A 25,316-nucleotide genomic window follows, 5' to 3' on the forward strand; every position below is an offset into this window, starting at 1 on the left:
GTAAGGTATTACTTGGACGACCCAGTGCACTTGCTGGTTAGTTGTGCGAAGTTGTGTAATGCCATGGAATTGAACTACCAAGTTCTTGGAGTTCATGACCGGGGATTATGAGAGTTGTGAAAAGTATTGTTCACAATTTCGCGCACCAAGTTTTTGGCGCCGTTGCCGGGGATTGTTTTGTGTATGGACAACTGACGGTTCATCTTGTTGCTTAGATTAGGTATTTTTCTTCAGAGTTCTTAAGAATGAATTCTAGTGTTTCAAGGTGATGTTCTTATCATCACCAAAGCTGATTGACTCTCATCAATTTAGCTCTTGAATGCAATGTTCTGCTGAAGCTTGGCTAGCCATGTCTAATTCCTTTAGACTAAAGCTTTAGACTAACATTGCATGATTCTTGGAATTCTCATTAAGAATTTTGATACCTTTATTTTCCTTTTCACTTAATTTTCGAAAAAGCACAAAAAATTACAAAATCATAAAATCCAAAAATATGTCTTGTTTGAGTCTAGAGTCTCATCTTAAGTTTGGTGTCAATTGCATGCATTCATTCATGTGTCTTAAGGATTTTCAAGTAATTCTTGATGATTTCTTACTCTGATCTTTGAATTCTCTTGACTTGAGTGTTTATGTGTCTCATATGCATTCTCATTAGTGTCAGTAGTACACAAACTGCTAAGTTTGGTATCTTGTATGCATTGTTCTTTTGATTTTAGTTGCATTTTGATTATTCCTTATTATTAAAAATCCAAAAATATTTTTAATTTGTGTCTTTTCAAGTCAATAATACAGAGAATTGAAGATTCAGAACATACAGCAGAGGAATTGCACAGAAAAAGCTGGGCATTCAAAAATGCCCAGTGAAGAAGACAGACTGGCGTTTAAACGCCAGCCAGGGTGCCTGGCTGGGCGTTTAACGCCCAAAAGGGTAGTAGTTTGGGCGTTAAACGCCAGAATGTGCACCATTCTGGGCGTTTAACGCCAGGATGGCAAAAGGGGGAAGATTTTGTTTTCAAAATCAATTTTTTTGCAAGTTTTCAAAGTTTTTCAAAATCAAATCTTTTTCAAATCATATCTTTTCAATCAAATGTTTTCAAAATCAATTTCTTTCCTTTTTCAAAGATACTTGCTAACAATTAATGATTTGATTCAACATTTCAAGTATGTTGCCTTTTCTGTTGAGAAAGGTTTAATGTTTGAATCATATCTTTTCTTGATAGCCAAGTTATTAATTTTTAAAATCAAATCTTTTAAAAATGTTTTTCAAATCATATCTTCTCAATCACATCTTTTTAAAACCAATCATATCTTCTTAACCTCATCTTTTTCAAAATAGTTTTCAATCAAATCTTTTTTATTTCTAATTTCAAAATCTTTTTCAAAAATCACTTGATTTCTTTTCCACTCTTATTTTCGAAAATCAATTAAGTGTTTTTCAAAATGTTTTCAAAATCTTTTACTTAATTTTCGAAAATTACTTCCCTTCTTCTCACATCCTTCTATTTATGGACTAACACTATTCCTTAATGCAAAATTCGAACTCCATCTTCTTTGATAAGTTCGAATTTTCTACCTCTGTCTTCCATTTTTCTTTTCCTCTGACACCTCAAGGAATCTCTATACTGTGACATAGAGGATTCCATATTTTCTTGTTCTCTTCTTCTTCATATGAGCAGGAACAAAGACAAAGGCATTCTTGTTGAAGCTGACCCTGAACCTGAAAGGACCTGACCGAATTCTTCAAAGAAGAAAAACCCATGGCAGCCGAAAATAACAACAATGCCAACAATGCAAGGAAGGTGCTGGGTGACTTTACTGCACCTACTCCCGACTTCTATGGGAGAAGCATCTCTATCCCTGCCATTGGAGCAAACAACTTTGAGCTTAAGCCTCAATTAGTTTCTCTAATGCAACAGAATTGCAAGTTCCATGGACTTCCATTGGAAGATCCTCATCAGTTCTTAGCTGAATTCTTGCAAATCTGTGACACAGTCAAGACTAATGGGGTTGACCCTGAGGTCTACAGACTGATGCTATTCCCTTTTGCTGTAAGAGACAGAGCTAGAATATGGTTGGACTCTCAACCTAAAGAAAGCCTGGACTCTTGGGAAAAGCTAGTCAATGCCTTCTTGGCAAAGTTCTTTCCACCTCAAAAATTGAGTAAGCTTAGAGTGGAAGTCCAAACCTTCAGACAGAAGGATGGTGAATCCCTCTATGAAGCTTGGGAAAGATACAAACAATTGATCAGAAAATGTCTTTCTGACATGCTTTCTGAATGGAGCATCATAGGCATTTTCTATGATGGTCTCTCTGAACTATCCAAGATGTCTTTGGATAGCTCTGCTGGAGGATCTCTTCATTTGAAGAAGACGCCTACAGAAGCTCAAGAGCTAATTGAAATGGTTGCAAATAACCAATTCATGTACACTTCTAAAAGGAATCCTGTGAACAATGGGACCAATCAGAAGAAAGGAGTTCTTGAGATTGATACTCTGAATGCCATATTGGCTCAGAATAAAATATTGACTCAACAAGTCAATTTGATTTCTCAAAGTCTGTCTGGAATGCAAAATGCACCAAGCAGTACTAAGGATGCTTCATCTGAAGAAGAAGCTTATGATCCTGAGAACCCTTCAATGGAAGAGGTGAATTACCTAGGAGAACCCTATGGAAACACCTATAATTCTTCATGGAGAAATCACCCAAATTTCTCATGGAAGAATCAAGAGAGACCTCAACAAGGTTTCAACAATAATGGTGGAAGAAACAGGTTTAGCAATGGCAAGCCTTTTCCATCATCTTCTCAGCAACAGACAGAGAATTCTAAGCAGAACCCCTCTGACTTAGCAACCATGGTCTCTAATCTAATCAAAACCACTCAAAGTTTCATGACTGAAACAAGGTCTTCCATTAGGAATTTGGAAGCACAAGTGGGACAGCTGAGCAAGAAAATTACTGAACTCCCTCCAAGTACTCTTCCAAGCAACACAGAAGAAAATCCAAAAGGAGAGTGCAAGGCCATCAACATGGCCGAATTTGGAGAGGAAGGAGAGGAAGTGAACGCCACTGAGGAAGACCTCAATGGGCGTGCACTAGCCTCCACTGAGTTCCCCAATGAGGAACCATGGGAATCTGAGGCTCAAAATGAGACCATAGAGATTCCATTGGACTTACTTCTGCCTTTCATGAGCTCTGATGAGTATTCTTCCTCTGAAGAGGATGAGTATGTCACTGAAGAGCAAGTTGCTAAATACCTTGGAGCAATCATGAAGCTAAATGACAAGTTATTTGGAAATGAGACTTGGGAGAATGAACCTCCTTTGCTCACCAAAGAACTGGATGACTTGTCTAGGCAGAAACTGCCTCAAAAGAGGCAGGATCCTGGGAAGTTTTCAATACCTTGTACTATAGGCACCATGACTTTCAAGAAGGCCTTGTGTGACTTAGGGTCAAGTGTAAACCTCATGCCCCTCTCTGTAATGGAGAAGCTAGGGATCTTTGAGGTGCAAGCTGCAAAAATCTCACTAGAGATGGCAGACAACTCAAGAAAACAAGCCTATGGACTAGTAGAGGACGTTTTGGTTAAAGTTGAAGACCATTACATCCCTGCTGATTTCATAATCCTAGAGACTGGGAAGTGCATGGATGAAACCATCATCCTTGGCAGACCCTTCCTAGCCACAGCAAAGGCTGTGATTGATGTTGATAGAGGCGAACTGATCATTCAAGTGAATGAAGAATCCTTTGTGTTTAAGGCTCAAGGATATCCCTCTGTCATCATGGAGAGGAAGCATGAAGAGCTTCTCTCAAAACAGAGCCAAACAGAGCCCCCACAGTCAAACTCTAAGTTTGGTGTTGGGAGGCCACAACCAAACTCTAAGTTTGGTGTTGAACCCCCACATTCAAACTCTAAGTTTGGTGTTGGGAGGTTCCCACATTGCTCTGATCATTTGTGAGGCTCCATGAGAGCCATCTGTCAAGCTACTGACATTAAAGAAGCGCTTGTTGGGAGGCAACCCAATGTTATATTTTGACTATTTTCTTTTGTTATTTTATGTTTTTTGTAGGTTGATGATCATAAGAAGACACAAAATCAATTGAAAAAGCAAAAACAGAATGAAAAACAGGAAGAAAAATAGCACACCCTGGAGGAAGAACCCACTGGCGTTTAAACGCCAGTGAGGCTAGCAGTTGGGCGTTTAACGCCCAGTCTGGCACCATTCTGGGCGTTTAACGCCAGAAAGGGGCACCAGACTGGCGTTAAACGCCAGCAAGGGGCAAGAAGCTGGCGTTAAATACCAGAAATGGGCACCAGCCCGGCGTTTAACGCCAGAAATGGCACAAAACGTGATTTTGCATGCCATTCGGTGCAGGGATGACTTTTCCTTGACACCACAGGATCTGTGTACCCCACAGGATCCCCACCTACCCCACCACCCTCTCTCTTCTCCACTCATTCACCAATCACCTCAACACCCCTATATAAACCCTTCTTCACCCCTTCATCTTCACACAACCTAAACACCACTTCTCCCCCTCTCTTTGGCCAAACACAAAGCCACTCCCTTCCTCCTCATTTCTTCTTCTTCTACTCTCTTCTTTCTTCTTTTGCTCGAGGACGAGCAAACCTTTTAAGTTTGGTGTGGTAAAAGCATTGCTTTTTGTTTTTCCATGACCATTTATGGCATCCAAGGCCGGAGAAACCTCTAGAAAGAGGAAGGGGAAGGCAAAAGCTTCTACCTCCGAGTCATGAGGGATGGAGAGATTCATCTCAAGGGTGCATCAAGACCACTTCTATGAAGTTGTGGCCATGAAGAAGGGTCAACTTTGATCAAAGGTTGGACCAAGTCCTCATAAACATTTGTGAAGAGGGCACTCAATGGAAGAGAAACTCAAGAGGGAAGCCGGTTCAACTGAGAAGGCATGACCTCAAGACCATCACTAAGAAAAGGATGGAGCAAACAAGAGACCCCTCTCATCATGAGATCCTTGAGATACCTCAAGGGATGCACTTTCCTCCACAAGACTATTGGGAGCAAATTAACACCTCCCTAGGAGAATTGAGTTCCAACATGGGACAACTAAGAGAGGAACAACAAAGACAAGGAAGAGACATTGAGGAGCTCAAGCACTCCATAAGACCTTCAAAAGGAAGAACAAGCCACCATCACTGAGGTGGACCCGTTCTTTAATCTCCTTGTTCTTTATTTTTCTGTTTTTCGAAAATTATGCTTTATGATTATCCATGTTTGTGTCTTATGATCATTAGTGTCTTAGTGTCTATGCCTTAAAGTTATGAATGTCCTATGAATCCATCACCTTTCTTAAATGAAAAATGTTTTAATCACAAAAGAACAAGAAGTACAGGATTTCGAATTCATCTTTAAAACTAGCTTAATTAGTTTGATGTGGTGGCAATACTTTTGTTTCTGAATGTATGCTTAAACAGTGCATATGTCTTTTGAATTTGTGGTTCATGAATGTTAAAATTGTTGGCTCTTGAAAGAATGATGAAAAAGGAGACATGTTACTGAGGATCTGAAAAATCATAAAAATGATTCTTGAAGCAAGAAAAAGCAGTGAATACAAAAAAAAACAGAAGGAGAAAAACGAAAAAAAAAGGGGAGAAAGAAAAAGAAAAGAAAAAGAAAGAAATAAAGTTGTGATCCAAGGCAAAAAGAGTGTGCTTAAGAACCCTGGACACCTCTAATTGGGGACTTTAGCAAAGCTGAGACACAATCTGAAAAGGTTCACCCAATTATGTGTCTGTGGCATGTATGTATCCGGTGGTAATACTGGAAGACAGAGTGCTTTGGGCCACGGCCAAGACTCAATAAGTAGCTGTGTTCAAGAATCATCATACTTAACTAGGAGAATCAATAACACTATCTGGATTCTGAGTTCCTAAAGAAGCCAATCATTCTGAATTTCAAAGGATAAAGTGAGATGCCAAAACTGTTCGGAGGCAAAAAGCTACTAGTCCCGCTCATCTAATTTGGAGCTAAGTTTCATTGATAATTTGGAGTCTATAGTATATTCTCTTCTTTTTATCTTATTTGATTTTCAGTTGCTTGAGGACAAGCAACAATTTAAGTTTGGTGTTGTGATGAGCGGATAATTTATACACTTTTTGGCATTGTTTTTAGTATATTTTTGGTATAATCTAGTTAGTTTTTAGTATATTTTTATTAGTTTTTAGTTAAAAATTACTTTTCTGGACTTTACTATGAGTTTGTGGGTTTTTCTGTGATTTCAGGTATTTTCTGGCTGAAATTGAGGGACCTGAGCAAAAATCTGATTCAGAGACTAAAAAGGACTGTAGATGCTGTTGGATTCTGACCTCCCTGCACTCGAAGTAGATTTTCTGGAGCTACAGAAGCCCAATTGGCGCGCTCTCAACGGAGTTGGAAAGTAGACATCCTGGGCTTTCCAGCAATATATGATAGTCCATACTTTGCTCAAGATTTGATGGCCCAAACCGACGTTCAAAGTCACCCTCAGAAATTCCAGCGTTAAACGCCGGAACTGGCACCTAAATGGGAGTTAAACGCCCAAACTGGCATAAAAGCTGGCGTTTAACTCCAAGAAGAGTCTCTACACGAAAATGCTTCATTGCTCAGCCCAAGCACACACCAAGTGGGCCCGGAAGTGGATTTTTATGTCATTTACTCATCTCTGTACACCCTAGGCTACTAGTTTTCTATAAGTAGGACCTTTTACTATTGTATTTTCATCTTTGGACATCTAGTTCTTAGATCATTGGGAGGCTGGCCTCACAGCCATGCCTAGACCTTGTTCTTATGTATTTTCAACGGTGGAGTTTCTACACACCATAGATTAAGGTGTGGAGCTCTGTTGTACCTCGAGTATTAATGCAATTACTATTGTTCTTCTATTCAATTCCGCTTGTTCTTTGTCCAAGATATCACTTGTTCTTCAACTTGATGAATGTGATGATCCGTGACACTCATCATCATTCTCACTTATGAACAAGGTGACTGACAACCACTTTTGTTCTACAAGCAACCAAGGCTCTAGTGAATATCTCTTGGATTCCTGATTGCACGATGCATGGTTGATCGCCTGACAACCGAGTGCTCGCCTGACAAACGAGCCAGCCATTCCGTGAGATCAGAGTCTTCATGGTATAGGCGAGAACTGATGGCAGCATTCAAGAGAATCCGGAAGGTCTAACCTTGTCTGTGGTATTCTGAGTAGGATTCAATGACTGAAGGACTGTGACGTGCTTCAAACTCCTAGCAGGCGGGGCGTTAGTGACAGACGCAAAAGTATCAATGGATATTATTCCGGCCTGACCGAGAACCGACAGCTGAATTCCGCGTGCCGTGACAGGGCATATGCAATCGCTTTCACTGAGAGGATGGGAGGTAGCCATTGACAACGGTGAAACCCTACACAAGCTTGCCATGGAAAGGAGTAAGAAGGATTGGATGAAGACAGTAGGAAAGCAGAGAGACGGAAGGGAAGGCATCTTCATGCGCTTATCTGAAGTTCCTACCAATGAATTACATAAGTATCTCTATCTTTATCTTTATGTTTTATGCGTTCATCACCATATCCATTTGAGTTTGCCTGACTGAGATTTACAAGGTGACCATAGCTTGCTTCATACCAACAATCTCCGTGGGATCGACCCTTACTCACGTAAGGTATTACTTGGACGACCCAGTGCACTTGCTGGTTAGTTGTGCGAAGTTGTGTAATGCCATGGAATTGAACTACCAAGTTCTTGGAGTTCATGACCGGGGATTATGAGAGTTGTGAAAAGTATTGTTCACAATTTATGCGTTGTTGAGCATGTGTCACATAATTTATGCGTTGGAATGTGACTAACCTCCTAGGATTTACCCATTGTGGATTGTTGTCTTCGAACACCACCTTGGATTTCATGCATAGTCTCAAGATGGTATTGGGATACCAAAGTCTAGCACCCGAATCATTCTTCTCGGCTGAATCCTGGATTCCTTCAGCTATAATCTCATGCACATTGATACTTCCACCCTTCACTAGGCAATGTACCATGGTGGCTCGAGCTATATTAACCTCAGAATTGTTTGCGGCTGGAAGGATAGACCTCCTCACTAGCTCAAACCATCCCTTGGCTTCTGGGATAAGGTCTCCTCTCCTAATGAACCTCGGCCTCTTGTCTGAGTATCTCTCCCAATCAGACCCAATAACACACATATCACTCACGATTTCTTCAAGTTCATCTTCATCGGGGGCATTACTTATTCTTACTTGATATTTAAGCTCATCAAAATGTGGTGATTTCAGTTGAAGAGTCCTTGTTATAGCAGTGGGGCTGAAGTCCACATCTGTTCTTCTTACATAACTTTTGAAGATGGGGGCCCTAGTGCTGTCTTCTCTTACTGCATTTGCATAGAACTCTTTGATGAGGTTTGCATTTATCTTTGTCTCTGGGTTGGTGAGCTTTTCCCAGCCCCTCTGTGCAATCTTTTCTCTGATCTTAGGGCACTCATCCTCATTGAATTGGAATGTCAACTCTGGTAGTATTTTCTTGTTCTTGATCCGTTCATATTGAAGCTCATGGAAGATAGTTTTGAATCTCCCAGCGTCGAAAGGAGGTTGCTCCATGGGCTCCTTTCCTTTTCGACTCTTGGAACTTGATGATGCCATGCAAGATGGTTGATGTGTGGTTGCAGTTCACTAGACATGGTTATGAGAGTGTGTATGAAACTTTCGATAAAGTGGAGGATGAAGTGTGTGTGTCCAAGAGAAGGAAGGGAGAGGAATGATAGTATGAAGTGTGTACGGAGAGGTTGTGTGAAGGGGTTTGATGAGAGAACTTTTGCGTGGTCTAGAATTCAGAATAAATTCCCGTTGCAAGTATAGCTTCTAAACCAACAAAAGTCCTTTCATACAAACGTTTTGGTTGTCATAAGTAACAAACCCCTTTTTAAAATTGATAACCGAGTATTAAACCTCGGGTCGTCTTCTCAAGGAATTGCAGGGAGGTATGTTCTTATTAATGGTTATGAAAAAGTATGTTTTGGGGTTTTGGATTAAGGTAAAAAGTTAGTTGAATGACAAATAAAATAAAATAATAATAACTGGAAAATAAACCTTTGGCAAGGTACAAGAACTGGAAGTCCTATCCTTATCAATTGTGATGAGAATTGGATTTTAATCCCACTTAGTTAACCTTTACTAAACAAAGGAAGGTCAAGTGGACTAATTAATTTGATACCTAAAGTCCTAGTCTTTCCTTTGGAAAGGCTAGAGTTATTGGAACTCAAATTAATTAGCAACTCCCAATTTCAACCACTGCTTTATTTGATAGCTCAAGCGTCACCAATTACTCAACCAAAGCCAAAAGGGAAAAATCCAAATTATTTATATTATAAATAAAAGAAACAAATCATAGATCTGAAAATACCTCAAATTATATAAAATCAATCCAAACATAAAGAGTTCATAAACTAAATTGAGAAAATAAAAGGAATATTGAACCTGTGATTGAAGAAGATGAATTCCTAATCCTAATCCTAATCCTAAGAGAGAGGAGAGAACCTCTCTCCCTAAAAACTACATCTAATCCTAAAATTATGAATTATCAGAGCATAATCTGAAGTCCCCTCATTCCTCCACTTTGCAGCCTTTAATCCATGTTTTCTGGGCTTGAAACTGGGCCGGAAATAGCCCAGGATTCGCTGTTTGTGAATTCTGCCACGCTGATTTTCGCAGATGCAACGCGTCCGCGTGGATGACGCGTTCGCGTTGCCTATCTGTATGGCCACTGTGGCAAATTATATATCAAATCGAAGCCCCGGATGTTAGCTTTCCAACGCAAGTAGAACCGCGTCATTTAGACCTTTGTAGCTCAAGTTATGGTCATTTTAGTGCGAGAGGGTCAGGCTGACAGCTTTGCAGTTTCTTCAACTTCTTGTATTCCTTCCACTTTTGCATGCTTCCTTTCCATCCTCTAAGCCATTCTTGCCCTGTAATCCCTGAAATTACTTAACACACATATCAAGGCATCTAATGGTAATAAGAGAGGATTAATAATAAGCAAATATAAGATCAAAGAATCATGTTTTCAATCATAGCACAAAATCAGGAAGGAAAATGTAAAACATGCGAATTGCATGAATAAGTGAGTAAAGAGTTGATAAAAACCACTCAATTGAGCATAAGATAAACCATAAAATAGTGGTTTATCAACCTCCCCACACTTAAACAATAGCATGTCCTCATGCTAAGCTAAAGAGAAACTATAAAGAGATGAAGAGGAATGATAGAATGTATGAGATGCAACCTATGAATGCAACTAAATACAAAATGTTTCTACCTACTTGGTTAAAAATAAATAAGTTCTCCAAGACAAACATAAATCAGATTTTACTAATTCAAATCATACAGTGAAAACAAGTAAACTTGTAAGAAGATAGCTCATGAAAGCAGGGAACATAGAATCAAGCATTGAACCCTCACTGGTAGTGTATATGCGCTCAAATCTCTCAAGTGTCTAGGGTCAATCTCTCTACTCTTCTCTAATCATGCTTTCTAAAACTTTGTCCTTCATCTAACCAATCAACAAATATTTAGTATACTAATGCAAACATCATGAGGTCTTTTCAGGGTTGTAATGGGGTTGAGGTAAAGGTAGGGATATATATACAAGGCTAAGTGAGCTAATTAAGTAAATCCTTGATTAGTCTAAGATCTCACCTAACATACATACTTTGTAAAGCAAAGCTTCTTTACTTATTCTCCCATATTTTTCCTACTTTTGATGTTACATGCTCATGCATTAGTTTTAATTTTGTCCCATGTGCATTGCTTTATTTTGCATTTGGGGAATTCTTTTGTATCCCCTTTATTCAAATACTGAATTATATTTTTTTTAATGCACATGGTAATTCAATTATTTTGATTTCACATGAGCATGCTTCCCAAAAATTTTATTTTGAATTATTTCATTCTTTTCAACTTCCCACCCTTTGTTTTTATCATCCATGTTCCCAATAGGTTTCCCACACTTAAACAATTACACAATTTTTATCTTAAGCTAACCAAGGATTCAACTTGGGATTTTAAATTTGTTTTTCTGCTTAAGGCTAGTGTTGTGATTTATAGAATAAGAGGGAATTAAAGGCTCAAGGGGGCTAACAAGGGTGATGTAAAAGGTAGGCTAATTTTGGGATAAGTGAGCTAGAATCAGACAATGGCCTCAATCATATGCAAGCATGTAAATATATTAAATATTGGACATATAGAATGGAACAAAGCAAAGATTACAATTATAGAGAAGAAAACAAACGAGAATAAAAATTTATGGTTAAATAATGTAACCATGTAAATAAGCTTAAAATCTCACAAGTTGTGCGTTCTTTGGCTCAAAAATTATGTTCCAAATATAACTTCCAAACAAGTTTAACAAAAATTTTTCAATTTAAATTAGTGAAATATAAAAATTTCTTGAAAAAGAAAATATTACTTCAACCAAGTAGTGACAAAATGCATAAAATCAAACAAACATGCAAATGCAACAATTAACAAATTAACATTGGTGTTGAGAAGGGACTAACTAACCTGTGGAGATCGGTATCGACCTCCCCACACTTAAAGATTTCACCGTCTTCGGTGCATGTTGAGATGTGCAGGTGGATGGGGGTTGTAGTTCCTCAGCTAGTGCTCTTTGTGTTCCTTTCCTTACTGGTGGTTTGGGAGTAGCTTTCTCTTTTTACCCTTCTTGGTGGCCATCCTGAAAGGGAAAAAAGGAAAGTAACAAGTAAAGCTAGGGGATCCAGCAAGGAAGAGAGCGGGAAAGGTGGTAATCAATGCACAGTAAAGAAGAATGATGTTAACACATGGTCATGACTACATGTGAAAAGTCATCAATGGAAATATAGTAAGTGCATGTGATGACAGTTAAATGCAAGATGTTTATTGGCATGCTGGCAAAGGCATGAGTAGCATAGATCAAGCATTCAATGTCCAAGTTAGATTACCAAGTCTTTCAAAATAACAACATGTTTGTAATAACAATTATATTTAATTAATAAAATATAAAAAGGGTTTTGTGAAAAGCAAGCATTGATAGTAGTAGATTAAAAGAAATCTTAAAAATAGTGCACAATGCCATACGGACGTTTTCACAAACACATAGCATGCACGGTAAATAAGCTATTTGAAAGTATTAAATTGAACATGCAAGCAACCCTTTAAAAAGTAATATATAATTGTCAGATAATCCACAAAAATATAGAAAAAGACAATGACCCAAATAAAATTCCAACACCAATGAAAATAATGCAATGAATGAAAGTATGCAATTAAGTAAAAGAAAATGAAAGATAAGAAGAATGAGAAGGGAAAGAAGGGAAGAAGAAGTAAGTAAGAAAGGAAGGAGGAAAAATTAGGATTGGGGAAGAAAAGATAAAATATTTGGCAAATTAGGATAAGTTGTGCGGCGTAAGCGACGGGGATGCGTGGGGCACGCGGTCGCATGACTTGCGTTTGAAGTTAGTCGACGCGGTCGCGTCGGTCACGCGGTCACGTGACACGTTTTATGCTACTGGCGCGAGGGCAGCCTCGCGCTCGCACAATTTTCTGTTCAAATTATTATTAGTGCCAAATTTTAAGTGACGCGATCGCATGGGGCATGCGATCGCAGTGGGCTTTAAAAGAATGTGACGCGGTCGCATGGGTCACGCGGCCACGTGGGTAGAATTGTGCGTTCAGCACCAATCCAGCACCATCTAGCACAATAATTGGTTGTGCACCCTTTTACGTCGAAATCCAGGGCACGCGGCCGCGTGGGGCACGCGGTCGCGTGGGAGGCCATTATTCCCATGTGACGCGGAAGTGTCGGTGACGCGGTCGCATGAGTCGATTTGTGCCACTGGCACGCCTCCAGCCACGCTCCAGCGTGACTCTCTGTTCAACTTTCTTTTCTTCATAACACACTGGTGACGCGGACGCGTCAGCAACGCTGCCGTGTCACGTGTGTAAAATTTTTTTTTTGCAGTATGCAGAGTGAAATGCTTAATAAGGCCAACCACGCGATCGCGTCTACCACGCGATCGCGTCACCCAAAGTTTTGGCAAAATAAGTTTTTCACCAGAGAGTTGTGCGGCCACGAGGCTGCACTCGCGCTGAAGGCACGAATCACTTCACGCGAACGCGTGACCCACGCGTTCGCGTTACTTCATCGAAGCGCTATCCACGCAACCGCGTGCCCCACGCGCTCGCGTTGCTTGCGCCGCACAGCTTATCCAAAACAGCAAAATATCTTATCTTTTCTTCTCCAAATCTAAATCTTTTCTTTCCTTTCTTATTTCTTTCTTCCTTCCTTTCTTTTTTTTCTTTCTTTTTCTTTTCATTGTTGTTAGAAATTTATTTGGATCATTATTTTCCGTATTTTGCTTGTGAATTATTAAGGAATTATTTTGACAATTATATATTACTTTTTATAGGGTTGCTTGCATGTTCAATTACCACTTTCAATAACTTATTTACCATGCATGTTATGTGTTTGTGAAAAAGCCCGTATGGCAATGTGCATTATTTTAAATTATTCTACTACTCTACTGCCTGTTTTTCACAAAACTCCTTTTATATTTTATTAATTAAAATATGATTGTCAATACAAACAGATTGTTAGTTTGAAAGAGATGATAATCTAACCTGGACATTTAGTGCTTGATCTATGCTACTCATGCCTTTGCCAGCATGCCAATAAACATCTTGCATTTAATTGTCATTACATGCACTTGCTATATTTCCATTGATGGACTTTTCACATATAGTCTAGACCATGTGTTAACGACATCCTTCTTTACTATGCATTGATTATCACCTATATTGTCTCCCGCCTTGCTCTAACCTTTCAATTTAAAAAGTTACATTTTTTTCCTTTTTAGGATGGCCACCAAGAAAGGAAAAGAGAAAGCTACTTTCAAACCATCAGCAAGGAAAGGAACAAAAAGAGCACTAGCTGAGGAACCACAACCCCCATTCACTTACACATCTTAGCATGCACCGAGGACGGTACAATCTTTAAGTGTGGGGAGGTCGATACCGACTTCCAGGGGTTAGTTACTTTCTTTTTAACACCAATACTCTATTTTCTTTGTGTGTTCATTGCTGTATTTGCATATTTGATTGCATATTTGTTTGATTTTATGCATTTAGTTACTACTTGGTTGAAGTAATATTTTCTTTTTCAAGAAATTTTTATAGTATTTCACTAATTTAAATTGAAAAATTTTTGTTAAATCTGTTTGAAGTTATATTTGGAACATAGTTTAAAAAGCTAAGAACACACAACCTTGTAAGATTTTGAGCTTATTTATATGGTTACACTATTTAAACCATGAATTTTATTCTTGTGTGTTCTCTTCTTTATGATTGCAATCTTTACTTTATTCCATTCTATATGTCCATTATTTAGTGTATTTACATGCTTGCATATGATTGAGGCTATTATTTGTATTTGTGCTCACTTGTCCCAAATATACCTACCTTTTATGCTATCCTTGTTAGCCCCCTTGAGCCTTTTTTAACCCCCTTCTATTTCATAACCACATTACTAGCCTTAAGTAGAAAAACAAAATAAAAATCTCAAATTGAATCCTTGGTTAGTTTAAGATAGATATTGTGTATAATTTAAGTGTGGGGAATTTTATGGGAACATGGGATGATAGAAAAAAGTAGGGAATTAAATTGTTATTTGAAAATTTGGGAAGCATGCTCAGGTGAAATCAAAATAATTAAATTACCATGTGCATTGATAAAAAAAATAAAAATAAAAATAAAAAAATGAAGTAATTAAATAAGGGGATAAAATATATATATATATATATATATATATATATATATATATATATATATATATATATATATATATATATTACCCCAAATGCAAAATAAAAAGAATCAATGCACATGGGACAAAATTCAAAAATAAGTTTGATACATGAGCATGTAATACAAAAGTGGGAAAAAATTGGGTAGCTAGGTAAAGCATTTTAAATTATAAAAAGTATGTATATGTTAGGTGAGATCTTAGACTAATCAAGGATTCACTTTGTTAGCTCACTTAGCCTATATATATATATATATATATATATATATATATATATATATATATATATATATATCCTTACTTTTACCTCAGCCCCATTACAACCCTGAAAAGACCTCATGATGTTTGCATTGGTATGTTAAATATTTGTTGATTGGTTAGACAAAGAACAAGGTTTAGAAAGCATGACTAGGGAAGAGTAGAGTGATTGACCCTAGACACTTGAGCGATTAGAGTGATATACACTACCAGTGAGGGTTCAATGCTTGATTCTATGTTCCCTGCATTCATGAGCTATCTTCTTACAAGTTTACTTGCTTTTTATTGTATGATTTGAATTAGTGGAATTTGATTCATATTTGTCTTTGAGAACTTATTTACTTTTAACTAAGTAGGTGTCAACATTTTGCATGTAGTTGCATTCACATAGATAGGTTGCATTGCATACTCTCTATCATTCCTCTTCACCCCTTTATAGCTTCTCTTGAGCTTAGCATGAGGACATGCTAATGTTTAAGTGTAGGGAGGTTGATAAACCACTATTTTATGGTTTATTTTGTGCTCAATTGAGTGGTTTTTATCAACTCTTTACCCACTTATTCATATGATTTGCATGTTTTACATTTTCCTTCCTGATTTTGTGCTATGATTGAAAACATGCTTCTTTGGTCTCAATTTTGCTATGTTTAATCCTCTCTTATTACCATTCGATGCCTTGATATGTGTGTTAAGTGATTTCAGAGATTACAGGGCAGGAATGGCTTAGAGGATGGAAAGGAAGCATGCAAAACTGGAAGGAATACAAGGAACTGAAGAAATTGCAAAGCTGTCAGCCTGACCTCTTGGTACTAAATCAACCATAACTTGAGCTACAGAGGTCCAAATGACGCGGTTTTAGTTGCGTTGGAAAGCTAACATCCGGGGCTTCGCAATGATATATAATTTGCCATAGCTGCCTGATAAACCCATATTTGATGGTATAATTTGTGCTGAATTTGAATGTTTTATTCAACCCTTCACTCACTTATGCATGTGAAATTGCATGTTTTTACCTTCCCTTCCTTATTATAAGATGCATGTGAAAAACATGTTTTCTAGGCTTTAAAAATATTAATTTTAATTATCTTTTATTGCCATTTGATGCCATGATTCGTGTGTTGAGTAATTTCAGATCTTCTAAGGCAGGAATGACTTAAAGGATGAAAAGGAAATATACAAAAATGGAAGGAAAGCATAAAATGGAGTTTTTGAAGAAACGGACAGTGACGCGTCCGCATAGACGACGCGACCGCGTGCCAAAGCAAAATGGCAATGACGCGATCGCATGATCGACGCGATCGCGCGCCACAAGCGAAACACATATGACGCGGACGCATGCTTGAAGCGACCGCGTGACAAGGAAAATTCCACATGACGCGACCGCGTGACAGAGGCCACGCACCAGAAATTATAGAAAGCAATCCCAGCAATTTCTGAAGCCATTGAGCGTACCATATTGATGGCGCCATTGATGATCACAATTTCGTGCACCAAGTTTTTGGCGCCGTTGTCAGGGATTGTTTGAGTTCAAGAACTTGGTGCACGAAATTGTGATCATCAATGGCGCCATCAAGATGGTACGCTCAATTGCAATCTCAACTCTTTATCACAACTTCGCACAATTAACCAGCAAGTCCACTGGGTCGTCTAAGTAATAAACCTTACGCGAGTAAGGGTCAATCCCACGGAGATTGTTGGTATGAAGTAAGCTATGGTCATCTTGTAAATCTCAGTCAGGCAGATTCAAATGGTTATGGATGATTTATGAATAAAGCATAAAATAAAGATAGAGATACTTATGTAATTCATTGGTGAGAATTTCAGATAAGCGTATGGAGATGCTTTGTCCCTTCCGTCTCTCTGCTTTCCTACTGTCTTCATCCAATCCTTCTTACTCCTTTCTATGGCAAGCTGTATGTTGGGCATCACCGTTGTCAGTAGCTACAGTCCCGTCCTCTCAGTGAAAATGTTCAACGCACTCTGTCACAGCACGGCTAATCATCTGTCGGTTCTCAATCAGGTTGGAATAGAATCCAGTGATTCTTTTGCGTCTGTCACTAACCCCCAACCTTCAGGAGTTTGAAGCTCGTCACAGTCATTCAATCCTTGAATCCTACTCAGAATACCACAGACAAGGTTTATACCTTCCGGATTCTCTTGAATGCCGCCATCAATTCTAGCTTATACCACGAAGATTCTGATTAAGGAATCCAAGAGATAAACATTCAAGCCTTGTTTGCTTGTAGAACGGAAGTGGTTGTCAAGCACGCGTTCATAAGTGAGAATGATGATGAGCGTCACATAATCATCACATTCATCAAGTTCTTGAGTGCGAATGAATATCTTGGAATAAGAATGAGCCAAATTGAATAGAAGAACAATAGTAATTGCATTGATACTCGAGGTACAGTAGAGCTCCATACCTTAATCTATGGTGTGTAGAAACTCCACCGTTGAAGATACATAAGAACAAGGTCTAGGCATGGCCGTGAGGCCAGCCCCCAAATGATCTAAGAACTAAACGTCCAAAGATGATCAAAGGATCTAAAGTGATCCAAAGATGAAAATACAATAGCAAAAGGTCCTATTTGTAGAGAACTAATAGCTTAGGGTTTACAAAGATGAGTAAATGATATAAAAATCCACTTCCGGGCCCACTTGGTGTGTGCTTGGGCTGAGAATTGAAGCTTTCATGTGTAGAGACTTTTTCTGGAGTTAAACGCCAGCTTTTGTGCCAGTTTCGGCATTTAACTCCCATTCTTGTGCCAGTTCCGGCGTTAAATGCCAGAATTCTTGAGCTGACTTGGAACGCCTGTTTGGGCCAACAAATCTCGGGCAAAGTATGGACTATTATACATTGCTGGAAAGCCCAGGATGTCAAATAGTTCATACTTTGCCCGAGATTTGATGGCCCAAACAGGCGTTCCAAGTCAGCTCAAGAATTTTGGCATTTAACGCCGAAACTGGCACAAGAATGGGAGTTAAACGCCCAAACGGGCACAAAAGCTGGCGTTTAACTCCAAGAAAAGTCTCTACACATGAAAGCTTCAATGCTCAGCCCAAGCACACACCAAGTGGGCCCGGAAGTAGATTTTTATGTCATTTACTCATCTTTGTAAACCCTAAGCTATTAGTTCTCTCCAAATAGGACCTTTTGCTATTGTATTTTCATCTTTGGATCACTTTAGATCCTTTGATCATCTTTGGATGTTTAGTTCTTAGATCATTTGGGGGCTGGCCTCACGGCCATGCCTAGACCTTATTCTTATGTATCTTCAACGGTGGAGTTTCTACACACCATAGATTAAGGTGTGGAGCTCTGCTGTACCTCGAGTATCAATGCAATTACTATTGTTCTTCTATTCAATTCGGCTTATTCTTATTCCAAGATATTCATTCGTACTCAAGAAGTTGATGAATGTGATGATTATGTGATGCTCATCATCATTCTCACTTATGAACGCATGCCTGACAACCACTTCCATTCTACAAGCAAACAAGGCTTGAATGTTTATCTCTTGGATTCCTTAATCAGAATCTTCGTGGTATAAGCTAGAATTGATGGCGGCATTCAAGAGAATTCGGAAGGTCTAAACCTTGTCTGTGGTATTCTGAATAGGATTCAAGGATTGAATGACTGTGACGAGCTTCAAATTCCTGAAGGCTGGGCATTAGTGACAGACGCAAAAGAATCACTGGATTCTATTCCAACCTGATTGAGAACTGACAAATGATTAGCCGTGCTGTGACAGAGTGCGTTGAACATTTTCATTGAGAGGACGGGACTGTAGCCACTGACAACGGTGATGCCCAACATACAGCTTGCCATGGAAAGGAGTAAGAATGATTGGATGAAGACAGTAGGAAAGCAGAGAGACGGAAGGGACAAAGCATCTCCATACGCTTATCTGAAATTCTCACCAATGAATTACATAAGTATCTCTATCTTTATTTTATGCTTTATTCATAAATCATCCATAACCATTTGAATCTGCCTGACTGAGATTTACAAGATGACCATAGCTTGCTTCATACCAACAATCTCCGTGGGATCGACCCTTACTCGCGTAAGGTTTATTACTTGGACGACCCAGTACACTTGCTGGTTAGTTGTGCGAAGTTGTGATAAAGAGTTGAGATTGCAATTGAGCGTACCATGTTGATGGCGTCATTGATGATCACAATTTCGTGCACCAAGGAGGAATTGGAGGTGAAGTTGGCGAAGGTAGAAAAGGAACTGGAGGGTGAGAAGGCTAGCTCTATCGCCTAGGCGGCTTCCTTGAAGTTGGCTGAGGACATGGCGTTGAAGCACAAGAATAGCTATGTCTCAGCTTATAGCGAGTTGGTGCATCTCCGAGATGACTTGGAAACTTCTCGGGTTAATTATACCGAGCTCCAGGGTCACCTTATGGGCAGTGTGACTGTTGCCTATGAGAACCTGATGGAGCAGTTCCGGATTGTTGCCCCTGATGCTTATTTGACTCTCGTTAGTCTTGATAACGTAGTAAAGGATGGCAAGATTGTCCCAGATGATCCCAATGATGACATTGAACCTCCTCCTGCGCTTTCTCTTAAAGCTTCTGCTATGCCGGTTTCTTCAGCCCCCTCGACCGTAGTTGAGCCAGATCCTGATTGTCAGATCTTGAATCGAGGCGACAGAACAGTGGATGCAGTTCCTCTCTAGACTCGTCCTCCTTCACCCCGGGATGCTGCTACTGGGAAACCTTTGGACTCTCTTTGATTATTTCTGATGAATTTGTGTATAGCCCGACCTGTGGGCTTTGAACTTTTTTATTTTGTAAATGGTGTTTTGTTGACTGTTGATACTTTCTGTTGCTTGTTTAGCAACTTTGTTTTGAAAAACAAAGTGACTTTCGAGCTTTCTGGGCTGATTTGGGTGGCCTCTGAGGCTTTGCTATTATAATTTAGTAGTTTTTATATCCTGTCTGCTTTGCACTCGTCTTGGCACCTTCGTAGGTTTTTATCTGACATGATTAACTTGATCTTTTGGCCTGACGCTGCTCTCATCAATCTTAAACTGTTGTTTATCGTAATACTGATATTGCCAAACTTGGTTTTTGATTTGTTTGTAGCCCTCCTTTTTGGACCTTACTCAAGGTCTCTTTCAAGGGTAGCTTTATCGTCTCGATCCCGATCAAATTACTCAGTAACCCTTCTTCGGGGACTTTGTTCATGTCTCTTTCAGGGATTACCTTCGTAGCTTTGTATCTTGGACCGACTTCGTCATGTCAGGCTTTTGTCGAGTTACTTGATAATCCTCTTTCTTGGACCTTGTTCATGTCTCTTTCAGGGATTTATCTTTTGTAACTTTATCTTTCCGGGCCGACTTTGTCACGTCGGGCCCAGTCGAGTTACTTGATAATCCTCTTTTTTGGACCTTGTTCAGGTCTCTTTCAGGGATTTATCTTTTGTAACTTTATCTTTCCGGGCCGACTTTGTCACGTCGGGCCCTGTCGAGTTACTTGATAATCCTCTTTTTGGACCTTGTTCAGGTCTCTTTCAGGGATTATTTTTTGTAACTTTTTGTAGGAGTCCGACTTCCCCATGTCGGGCTCTTCGAAGTTATAGTCATCTTCTTTTATAGGGTTGGCTAGACCTCTTTCCAGGGCTTTACTTATAACTTGGTTTGTTGTGGTTGGTCCGACTCTTCGTGTTGGCCAACCTTTAAGTTATTTTATAGCAATCCACTTTATTAGGACCTCGTCAGGTCCTTTCTATGGATCACTTTCTATAACTTCTTGTGTTATTCTTGTTTTCATTTTTGCCAATTTTGTAGAATTTGGGTTTTTAGCCCTCGTTTTTATCGTGATCGCGCAGTGAATTCGGTTTTCACTTTCTGTCGATCTGTAGCTTTACAATCGGGCGATGAATGTTTTCAGAATAATACGACTTGAGCGTTTGTAGAGAATCTGGACAAATTTTATTAAAAGAAAATGCAAATATACATGAGGAATTAATTTCCTAAGTCGGGTGATTCGTAGGTCTTGGCGGGGCGCCTCGTTAAAAAACCTTTTTCAGAAAAAAGAGTGCACCTTGTCCAAGATCTTTTATCACCCTAGCTATAGTACCTTCTTAGGTTGCAGGCGTGCCATGATTTAGGAAGCTCTCACCCGTCGAGTTCGGAAAGTTTGTAGTAGCCCTTTCCCAATACTTCTATGACTCGAAAAGGTCCTTTCCAGTTTGCTGCCAGCTTTCCTTCTCCAGGTCGAGTTGTTCCCATATCGTTTCAGATTAGGATAAGGTCGTTTTCAACAAAGGCCCGCTGTATTACTTTTCAGTTGTATCTGGAGGCTATTCGTCTTTTCAGTGCCTCTTCCCTTATCCGAGCTTTTTCTCAGATTTCTGGAAGTAAGTCGAGCTCTTCCCTTTGAAGTTGGGAATTGACTTTTTCGCTAAAATGGATTACTCTGGGTGATCCTTCTTCGACCTCTACTGGAATCATTGCCTCCATTCCGTAAGCTAATCGGAAGGGTGACTCCTTTGTCGTGGAATGTGGAGTCGTTCGGTACGCCTATAGGACTTGTGGGAGCTCTTCAGCCCAGGCTCCATTTGCATCCTGTAATCTCCATTTTATCCCTGCTAATATAACTTTGTTAGCAGCTTCGGCTTGCCCATTGGTTTGGGGGTGCTCAACAGAGGTGAATTGTTGTTTTATATTCAGGTTGGCCGCTAGTTTTCTGAAGCCTGCGTTTGTGAACTGGGTACCATTGTCTGTAGTGATGGAGTATGGAACTCCGAACCTTGTGACGATGTTTCTATACAGGAATTTCCGACTTTTTTGAGCTGTGGTATTGGCTAGGGGTTCTGCCTTGATCCATTTTGTGAAGTAGTCTATTCCTACTATGAGGAATTTGACTTGTCCTGATCCTTGAGGAAAAGGTCCGAGGAGATCGAGTCTCCGTTTTGCGAATGGCCAAGGTGAAGTTACGCTGATGAGTTCCTCTGGCGGAGCGGTGTGGAAGTTGGCATGCTTTTGACATGGCGAACATGTCCTTACGAATTTTGTGGCCTCTTTTTGTAGGGTTGGCCAATAAAATCCTGCCCGTAGTACTTTTTTGGCGAGTGCTTGCGCTCCGAGGTGATTGCTACAAATGCCACTGTGTACTTTTTCTAAGATATCTTTAGTGTTGGAAGTCGGCACGCGTTTTAGCAATGGTGTTGAAATCTCTCTTTTGTATAAAGTATTATTTATGATGGTATAGTATTGTGCTTCTTGTTTTAACCTCTTTGCCTCTTTCTCATCTGTAGGGAGGGCCTCTGTTGCGAGGTAATTAATTATGGGGGTCATCCATCCCTGATCGCGACCTGTTATGGCTAGGACCTTTTCTTCTTCTGAGATTGCTGGCTTCTGTAGAATTTCTTGGATAAGGCTTTTATTGTTGCCTCCTAGTTTGGTGCTGGCTAGTTTTGAGAGTGCATCGGCCTGGGCATTCTGTTCTCGGGGTATGTGTTGAATCTCGTACTCTCCGAGTTGTCCGAGCTGTTCCCTGGTTTTGTCCAGGTACTTTTTCATAGTGGGATATTTGGCTTGGTAGTTCCCTTTTATTTGTAAAGTGATTACCTGTGAATCGCTGAAGATGATAAATGTTTGAGCTCCAACCTCCCTAGCCAGCTTCAAACCAGCTAGTAGTGCCTCATATTCCACTTGATTGTTTGAGGCAGGGAACTCAAATTTGAGGGAGAGTTCGATCTGGGTCCCCTGGTCGCTTTCAATTATTACGTCTGTATCACTTCCCGTTTTATTTGAGGAGCCATCCACGTATAGATTCCATTCTGTGGGATTTCCGATGTGTCCGTAAATTTCGCAATGAAGTCGGCCAGATATTGAGATTTGATGGCCGTCCGGGCTTCGTATTGAAGGTCGAATTCGGACAACTCGACTGCCCATTGCAAGATTCTACCTGCCAAGTCTGTTTTCTGTAAGATTCCTTTTATGGGCTGGTTGGTCCGAATTTTAATGGTATGAGACTGGAAATATGGGCGAAGTCGTCGATATGTTATTATGAGAGCGTAACCAAACTTTTCTATTTTCTGGTAGTTCTTCTCGGACCCTTGTAACGCTTTGCTGATAAAGTATATGGGTTGTTGCCCACCGTTGTCTTCTCGGACCAGTGCTGAGGCTATTGCCCGATTTCCCACTGCGAGATACAAGATGAGTGGCTCTCCTTCCCGTGGCCGACTTAATATAGGTGGCTGTCCCAGAAATTTTTTTGAAGTCTTGGAAGGCTTGCTCGCATTTAGCTGTCCATTCAAACTCCTTTCCCTTCCTTAGAGTGGCATAGAAGGGGAGAGATCTTATTGCAGATCCCGCCAGGAATCTGGACAAGGCTGCCAACTGCCCGTTGAGTTGTTGTACCTCTTTGATACAAGTCGGGCTTTTCATGTCGAGAACGGCTCTGCATTTGTCCGAGTTTGCCTCGATTCCTCTCTGTGTGATGATAAAACCCAAGAATTTACCAGCTTCTACTACAAAGGTACATTTTGTGGGATTGAGTCGCATGCTGTGTCGTCTTATGGTGTTGAATACTTGTGTAAGGTTGGATAATAACATCTCTTCGTTTTGCGTCTTCGCTAGCATGTCGTCTACGTAGACCTCCATGATCTTTCCGATGTGATCCGAAAAAACATTGTTCATTAATCTTTGGTAAGTGGCTCCCGTGTTTTTGAGACCGAAAGGCATAACAATGTAACAGTAATTTGCCTTTGGGGTTAAGAAAGAGGTTTTTTCTTGGTCGGGTGGGTACATTGGGATTTGGTTATATCCCGAGTATGCGTCCATAAAGGAGAGGTATTTGTATCCGGAGGAGGCATCTATTAGTGCGTCGATGTTTGGGAGCGGATAAGGATCTTTCGGGCAAGCTTTGTTGAGATCGGTATAGTCGGTGCACATTCTCCACTTCCCATTTGACTTTTTTACCAAAACGAAATTAGCAAGCCATAGCGGGTATTTGACTTCTCTTATGAAGCCTGCCTCCAGTAGAGCTCATACCTGTTCTTCCACTGCTTGAGAGCGTTCTGGCCCTAGCTTTTTGCACCTTTGTTGTACCGGCCGAGATCCTGGGTAGACTGCTAGCTTGTGGCACATTAGTTTGGGATCTATGCCTGGCATGTCTGCGGCCTTCCACGCAAAGAGGTCGGCATTGTCGCGTAGGAGCTGTATGAGTGATTCTTTGATGTCCCCTTTTAGGAGTGTGCCGATGTTGGTTGTTTGGTCCGGGGTGTTCCCGATCTGGATTTTCTCTATTTCTCCTTCAGGTTGTGGGCGGAGCTCCTCCCGCCTCCGAACTCCACCGAACTCGATTGTGTGGAATTCTTCTCCTCTGCCTCTGAGGTTTAGACTTTCGTTGTAACAGCGGCGCGCCATCTTCTGATCTGCCTTTACTGTGGCTATTCCTTCTACGGTTGGGAACTTCATACATAGATGTGGAGTCGAGACTATTGCGCCGAGTTGATTTAACGTTGCCCGGCCTATTAGGGCATTGTAGGCTGAGCTTACATCAACGACGATGTAATCTATTTTGAGTGTTCTTAACTGACTTCCCTTTCCAAAAGTTGTGTGGAGCGGGATGTATCCCATTGGTTGAACCGGGATATCTCCTAACCCGAACAGGCTGTCCGGATATGCTCTGAGTTCTTTTTCTTCCAAGCCGAGCTTGTCGAAGGCGGTTTTGAATAAGATATCGGCAGAGCTCCCCTGATCTATCAATGTGCGGTAAAGATTTGCGTTTGCTAGTATGATAGTGATGACCATGGGATCGTCATGCCCTAACGTGATGCCGGATGCGTCTTCCTTGCTAAAAGTGATCGCCGGGATGTCGGGTGTTTCCTTCTTTTCTGCGACGTGGTATACGTCTTTGAGATGTCTTTTGCGGGATGATTTGGAGATTCCTCCCCCGGCGAATCCACCATGTATCATGCGGACATGTCTTTCTGGCGTCTGGGATGATCACGCGGTTAGTCTGACGTCTTCTGCTCTTCTTCTTTACCTTTGTTCATCATCACGGGTGGCCAGGTATCGATCTAACTTTCCTTCTCGTATGAGCTTTTCTATAACGTTTTTTAAGTCAAAACACTCATTGGTGGAGTACCCGCGGATCCGATGGTATTCACAATATTCAGCCCGGTTTCCTCCTCCTTTTTTGCCTTTGAGTGGTCGAGCTGGTGGTATTTTTTCTGTGTTGCAAAC

The 25,316-nt window shown here is 40.3% G+C and overlaps 1 non-coding gene across 1 annotated transcript; it reads right to left on the reverse strand.

Annotated features, from left to right (window-relative positions):
- Positions 1–2,162: 2,162 nt before the first annotated feature.
- LOC130971159 (small nucleolar RNA R71) lies at positions 2,163–2,270 on the reverse strand. The gene has a single exon (XR_009082394.1). It is a non-coding gene; the product is annotated as a small nucleolar RNA R71 (small nucleolar RNA).
- Positions 2,271–25,316: the final 23,046 nt, after the last annotated feature.

Source organism: Arachis stenosperma, chromosome 3 (genome assembly GCF_014773155.1).
Source record: "Arachis stenosperma cultivar V10309 chromosome 3, arast.V10309.gnm1.PFL2, whole genome shotgun sequence".
Lineage (NCBI taxonomy): Eukaryota > Viridiplantae > Streptophyta > Magnoliopsida > Fabales > Fabaceae > Arachis > Arachis stenosperma.